Genomic DNA, 8,255 nt, shown 5'->3' with positions numbered 1-8,255 from the left:
AATCTTACAAAACAATTCATGAGTCTCTTCAGTCTCAACTCTAGTCCTGCAGATAGCCCTCCGTACACCAAGGATCCGTAGTCGAAGTGGGGGAAGACAAGAGAGGACACTAAGACCTGACGAGTGTTCTGAGGAATGGAATTACGGAATTGTTTGAGTACAGTTATGTAGTTGCGTTACATTAAATGGTTCTGTCTACCATTTGTTAAGTATATACAAGAAATTTGAATTTCAATCAATGCTAAATACTCGTCACGTCAGTATGTAACAGTTTATCAGCAGCTTGGTCGGAGGTCAACAAATAGTAGCATGGTTGATACAGTTTATTTCAACATAACCATATACCCTGTTATTTGAGTTAGATCGTCAAAATCCCAAAAATTTATTGACAATACGTTGGCGGGAGCTGAAGGAGTTGTTTCTATACTTGATGTCCTGATTGATGGATCTGATGTAGAAAAACTCAGAAAACGAATCATTGAAGTTTTTGAAAGGTACAAGAGAGCTGGGTTAACAGTTTCTGCAAAGTAGGGTGAATTTGGAAAAACTTCCATTGATTATCTTGGATTCAGGATTGACCTCTGTGGTTTACATTATACTTACGAAAAAATCAAAGGTATAACACTAGCGCCTAAGTGTTGTGGACCATCTGGCAAGATTTCCATCTGCATTGTTATCGACCTTCTTCATCAGCTGTTGAAGAAAAACGTGGGATGGGATTGGGGTGCGAATTACCCAAGAGCATTTATTGAGAGAAAAAGCATAGTCCAAGAAAATCGCTTTATGGTACAATATAATTAAGATTTGCCTATAAAGTTGACCATTTATGGTTCACACTAATGACTGGCAGCAATAATCTCACAAGTTTATCCTAATGGAGAAGAGAAGCCATTACCTTTTGCTAGCATAACATTACTACAGCTGTAAGAAATATAGCAAGCTGCATAAGGAAGGCGCTGCATTAGTGTTTGGTTTAAAAAGTTTAATTTATAATTGATATAATTCATTTATAATTTAAGTTGGAAAGGAGCAAAAAGAGAGTGCCAACTTGCACTGCTAATTGATTGCAACATTGGTCTCTACTCTTAGCTAACTGTAACTTTGACATCTAATAGGTGCTATCAAATAAAAACAATGCAAATTGGTTATCAAGAGCACCACTCGAGATTGCTCTTGAAGAAGGAGAAAGTTTGGACCCAGCATTGTTCTACATGCTCATAAAAAATGAAGACTTACCCTTCGACTAAGAAGACATCTTGGTTGCAACAAAGATATATGATATATTGAAGAAGGTATCAACTTACCTGAAAGTCAGACAGCCTCATATTTTTCCAGAGTACTCTATCATCCTGCTATGAATCGTGGCACAGAAAACTGTATTAGCTTAATCACCCATTGCTTATCTTAACAAAGCTCTCAATATTAAAAGAAGATAGTTGACTGTATGAAGTAGAGTGGAGGAAGATAGTATGGATGGTGGTCAATAAAGGTATCAAAATAGAAGGAAGTATAGTAGTTATCAAAATAGTAAAATTGGTTAAAAATAAATAGTTTCCTTTTAATATTTTGATACCTTAATTGACTGCCACCCGGACTATCTTCCTTCAACCAAACGCTGTCAATAGCTTTCTATTATTGCATAGAAATGCTCCTCGTGCCTTTACAAATGTGTCGCCAGCAAAAACTGTACTTGGTCGTAGTTTGAAAATCAGATTGGATTTGCTCCGCCCTAAACCTTCAAAAGCTGCTACCCAAATGGAAGAGAAACTGAAACAGTAAATTAACTTGCTAGGTGAGTAGTCAGTCTTTGATAAAAATTGCTGAATCAGACAATGAATGGGTAACACATTTTTGCCAAGAGAGGAAAAAATGGGTTAAAGGAAAAAATATTAAATGTCATTGTCCTAGAAGATGGATTTTTTTACATTCTTAAACTCAATAAAACATTAACACATTACATAGATCAACTCAGCACTGCCTTGCAAGGCACCAACATGCCTGAAGATGATACTCTGGAAAATGAAACTTCTCCTCTGGACAGCAATGAATCATTTGTTTATCTTGGATGCCCTACTCTTCTTAACTGAAATTAACCTGTTGTGTTTTACTGAAATCTTACAGACTGTAATTAGTAATTGCAATTACTTTGGTTCAGATAGTAATTGTAATTTTGGACTTATTACAATTTCAGAGGTTCATCAAGCACTTAAAAATAGTAATAAAAATTGTAATTTTATTCCTGCAGTTTCCAGTTCCAGTAATTGTGATGTAATTTTAATAGCAATTACTGTTTGTCCAAAAATACCTTCACATCACGATATTCTAGTAAATAATTACTAATTTTTAATTTTAATTTTTTTATTTACTTTAAATTAAATATTATATATATAACATATTGTTACATAATTTCTAATGTTATTTTATCCAGGTTCAATAATTTCTGTGAAACTCAGTAGAAACTGATATAATTGATGTGTGAGATAAAAATTCATATATGACCAATGGCGCTATAACAAATCTAGATACTAATGTAAGTAAACTAATTTATTTATCATTTATATTTGGAATATTATATTATCAGATTTGGAAACAAATGTAAATAATCAGTTCAGAGAAAACCTATGAAACAATTACTATTTACTTAAAGAAACATTATTATTGAAAGTGTTATATTTTTTTTATCAAAAACTTGTAAAAATAATAATGTATTGTGAATAAAAAGTTTAGTGACATGCATAATTTTTCTTTTCTAATTTCAAAAATTTTAATATTATGTTTAGAAATGAAATGCATGATATAATTAACACACCTCAGAATTACATGATAATGGTAGACATGAAGTATTTTATTCAGAAGTCCTTTGTTACAGCAGAAGAGAGTTTGGCAAGGCTTTGCTATCACAGACTGATTTCACTGGATATAAGAAATCCTGACACATACTTTAATTGGGTCTAGCAAGTCAGATTAATAGCAACTCATTATAGCTGTAGAGAAGATTTCATGAGTGTGGTAGTACCTGGATTAGTAAGATAACAAGATGAAATATTGGAAAAGTTAAAAAACTGTATTCTATCAACAGATATCCAACAATCAATAAATTCTAATAATAATCCAAGTATAAAACTATCTCCAGCTTCGATCTTTCCAGCCCAGATGTATAGTTGACTAGCCAACATTTAAAAAAACAACTAAGATTTGTTAGTCAGTTAAGAGTTTTGAATCAAGAATTTATCAAACTTAACACAAGAAACAAAATATTCTACTTCAAAGGCCAGGAAAACTGCACCTTCTGTGATCAGTTCATCTCAATCAGTTAATCTCTAAGTTAAAAAAAATATATATAATATAACGGTTATATAGCCATGTAAGGCCCACCATTTATTTTATTTTTTAACAGTTAATTATGGGGGGGGGGATATAGTCTCTTTGTCCCCTAGACTCATATCTTTGTACCATAATACATTCAATTCCTCTCTACACAATATGGGTATGTCAGTTACATTTATATGGGTTCTGGGGCATGTAGGAATCGCAGGGAATGAACTTGCTTATAAATCAATAAATCTTAGTTTTTCTATGCTTTTAATTTTATGTATATCCTGTATTTTATGGACATCATAGGGTGCAAAGAAAAATGCTTGTAAATATATGGCTCTGTCTTCTGTTTGCCTTTTACAGATGAGAAGGATTATAGAGATGAACTGATCACAGAAGGTGCAGTTTTCCTGGGCTTTGAAGTAAAACATTTTGTTTCTTGTGTTAAGTTTGATAAAATCTTGATTCAAAACTCTTTAACTGACTAACAAATCTTAGTTATTTTTTTTAAATTTTGGCTAGTCAACTATACATCTGGGCTGGAAAGATCAAAGCTGGAGATAGTTTTATACATGGATTATTATTAGAATTTATTGATTGTTGGATATCTGTTGATAGAATACAGTTTTTTAACTTTTCCAATATTTCATCTTGTTATCTTACTAATCCAGGTACTACCACACTCATGAAATCTTCTCTACAGCTATAATGAGTTGCTATTAATCTGACTTGCTAGACCCAATTAAAGTATGTGTCAGGATTTCTTACATCCATTGAAATCAGTCTGTGATAGCAAAGCCTTGATAGATATCCTAAGCTCCATATTTCAGAAGCATAAAGAAGAGTTGTAGATACCATAGAATCACAAAAACCTATTTCTGTTTCCCATGAGTTACTTCCACCTTTTCACAAAATCCCCAATACTCTTGAAGCTGCAACAAAGGACTTCTGAATAAAATACTTCATGTCTACCATTATCATGTAATTCTGAGGTGTGTTCATTATATCATGCATTTAATTTCTAAACATAATATTAATATTTTTGAAATTAGAAAAGAAAAATTATGCATGTCACTAAACTTTTTATTCACTATACATTATTATTTTTACAAGTTTTTGATAAAAAATATATAACACTTTCAATAATAATGTTTCTTTAAGTAAGTAGTAATTGTTTCATAGGTTTTCTCTGAACTGATTATTCACCTTTGTTTCCAAATCTGATAATATAATGTTCCAAACATAAATGATAAATAAATTAGTTTACTTACATTAGTATCTAGATCTGTTATAGCGCCATTGGTCGTATATGAATTTTTATCTCACACATCAATTATATCAGTTTCTACTGAGTTTCACTGAAATTATTGAACCTGGATAAAATAACATTAGAAATTATGTAACAATATGTTATATATATAATATTTAATTTAAAGTAAACAAAAAAGTTAAAATTAAAAATTAGTTATTATTTTACTAGAATATCGTAGTGTGAAGGTATTTTTGGACAAATAGTAATTGCTATTAAAATTAAATCACAATTACTGGAACTGGAAACTGCAGGAATGAAATAACAATTTTTATTACTATTTTTAAGTGCTCGATGAACCACTGCAATTGTAATAAGTCCAAAATTACAATTACTAGCTGAACCAAAGTAATTGCAATTACTAATTACAGTCTGTAAAATTTCAGTAAAACACAACACTGAATAGAATAGCTAGTTTTACTGACTAATTTTACAAATTTATGCTAAAAAGTTTTTAAGTATTCACAGTTCTTGGATCAGAATATAACCATAAATATAAATAACCATGAAATTGATTTTATAAAATATTGTTAGACAGGTGATGAGGAAACAGCACCAGTGAAGAAAAAAATTAAGATTTATATTGTTTTTATAAGATGAGTCCACAAGATAATTTTAAGATGAGAGGGAAAGAATAATAACTATGAAATTTGGCTTGAATTCAAAAACATTTTAGGTGTATACATTGTTATAAAATAGTGAACTTGATGTATAAATATTAAATTATTTAGTAAAATTCAATGTAAACTTTGTATTAAAAAAAAACTGCTGATTATAAATTATTTTATTTTAGAACTTATTTTTATTTTTAGGCAAAAAAGCCAGAAATATTGTTCAGCTGACATAAGTTTGAAGAAATAATGAAAAGGGATTATTCCTGAAAAAAGAAACAAAATTTGGGAACCTAGTCTGTAAGATTATAACTTATCATTTATAATTAAAATATATCTCATGTTTCTGATTAGAGCATATAATTTAGAAATGACAAGATCATTTTCTATGTAGAAGATTAGGTTTAAAATTGTAAAATAATTTTTTATTGTCCACAATGGAGAAGCTCTTTCACTATCTTAATCTCAAAATCTTCCTCAAGATTGGAATATTTCTTGCATCAAACAAAATAATAACCATTTTCCTCTCAAAAATGCTTAAAAGCTATCATTTAATCAGATACTTGTGTTCAAGCATTCAGGTAAGTCAGATTATTTATTTATTTGTCACACTAAGGTGTTCACATTGGGTTACAACTCACTAATCATTAAAACTTGAAGAAGTTTGTTGGGTGGTGCGTTCAGCAAAGAACAACATAAATAAACAAAACCATATTTATTTATTTTATGCCGACGTTTCGACCTGAGTTTCAGGTCTTCATCAGGGCTATGGAACAAAAGAGATAACAACAAGATTTAGAGTAACATACAATTGAAAAGGAATAGTATACAAACAAATTTAGAATTATATAAAATATTGAATTAAATCATAAATGATAAAAAATGATAACTGATAATTGAATAGTACAAAATTTTTATTGATTGATATTTGTGGAATTGTATGGTAGTAAATTGAAAACAGTGACAGATGAAATATAATATCATGTAGGTAAGAAGATTATAATATAAGATATGTAAGTAGTGTCTAAAAATTGAAAAAATTAAATAAATAAATGGATCGAAACGTCAGCATAAAATAAATAAATATGGTTTTGTTTATTTATGTTGTTCTTTGCTGACCGCACCCCCCCCCCCCCGACAAACTTCTTCAAGCATTAATCTACGGTCAACTATCTACACCTCAATACTAATCATAAAAACATTTTTCACATAATTTTCTATAGCTGTGTACACAGTTTCACATACAATTATTCTACAAATTATCCTCTTCTGTCCTGTCCAGAGGTTTCACTGGTGTAGCTTCTTGTCTCATACCATAGAAGAAATTACTAGAGCCCACAGTTTCCTTCCACCCTTACACAAACAATTGCTTATAGTAGAAGTAGTTTTCTTTTGTCATTAGCTGAGCGAGATCACTTTCTGTCCGAATGCAGAGCCCTGTTTTTCTCATCATCATGGCTCTCAGTGCTCATAGGCGGTACAGGCGAGTACAACATGCTCAGCGTTCTCCGGAACCCAATAACGTGGACATAGAGGATAATTGAGGTAAGTTAGATTCATAGTTATTCATGAAAAAAGCCCATTTTTAGAACAACCATTGTATTTATATATATTCTGTACCTATAACCATTTATATTTACTCCCCTTTAAATGCCATTCAATGAATAAATAATACATTTATCTTTATTGTAAGATAGAAACTGTTAGTTGTACCTAATATATTAGTTAGGATTGATAATCAGATCACAATTCTGGGACTTTAATAAATCTTAATATAGATTTTACATTTTATTATTTTTATTTTCAAAAATTATTCCAATAACATTGACAATCACTATAATTTTTTTTGAAGTAACACTTTTCATTAAATTAAGTCCTAAATTTCAGACTTTTGTTTCTATATTATTATTTTTCTCCCTCACTACCAAAGGTAGAGAAGCTTTTTATCCATGCAGGGAACAAAAAAAAAATGTCCACAGAATCAGTTATAATTTTATTATATACATCAAGGAAGAAATTTGGTTCTATGTCTGTTTCTTCATCTGTAGTTAATTTTGTGTTCGAGCATAATCAATCAAACCATCAATCCAATTTTGATGTCAAGGTAGGAATATTGTGGAAGCTATATCATCCTATGTACTTAGCAAGTTTTTTAAAAAAATATTTAGTTGTTTAATAATCATTATAGAGAAATATTTGATCATTGATAAAATTGACTTATAGGATGGTTGGGAGTGTAGCAGGAAAAAATATTCACAGTAAATAATTTTTAGTGTTTATTAGTGTCAACATTTAGATTAATGTTAAGGACTGACACATAATAAAATATGAATAAAAATAACATAAAAAAAAACACTGACAATATTATTAGTCTTTGAATATTTATGTAAAGGACGAGTGCTAAAAATAATCTAACATGCATTATTAATTTTTTTTATTGATTATCAAAGATCACATCTAATTGAAAATAAATTTTCCTCTTGAAATGTTTTATAATTACACTGACTTGCAGCTCTGCAGCATTTCTTCAACCAGTAAGACACATATAACATTGGCATTACCGCTGTTGAAGAAATGAGAAGGAATCATGGTACAGAAAGTCACTTGATATACTACCGCTGTGAGGACTAATATCCTCACATAAAGTAAGAGGTTAGTTCAGGTAACAATAGGTTTTGACTCTTTCAGCCAAACATAGACAACCGATCATGTGGAAAAGGACGAGTTTTATGATTCTTTGAGTGAAGTACTTATCAATTATTAAACATGATGTGAAAATTATATTTGGTTGATAAACATGATGTAAATATTATAAACATTGACTCGAACCACTATCTATCGGTGGCCCTTCGGCATGTAAGAATATCATAGAATAAATTAGTTTACTTACATTAGTATCTAGATTTGTTATAGCGCCATTGGTCATATATGAATTTTTATCTCACACATCAATTATATCAGTTTCTACTGAGTTTCACTGAAATTATTGAACCTGGATAAAATAACATTAGAAATTATGT

This window comes from Halyomorpha halys, unplaced genomic scaffold (genome assembly GCF_000696795.3).
Source record: "Halyomorpha halys isolate HHAL.00 unplaced genomic scaffold, Hhal_1.1 Scaffold1112.1, whole genome shotgun sequence".
In the NCBI taxonomy this organism is placed as follows: domain Eukaryota; kingdom Metazoa; phylum Arthropoda; class Insecta; order Hemiptera; family Pentatomidae; genus Halyomorpha; species Halyomorpha halys.
This window is presented reverse-complemented; position numbering follows the sequence as displayed.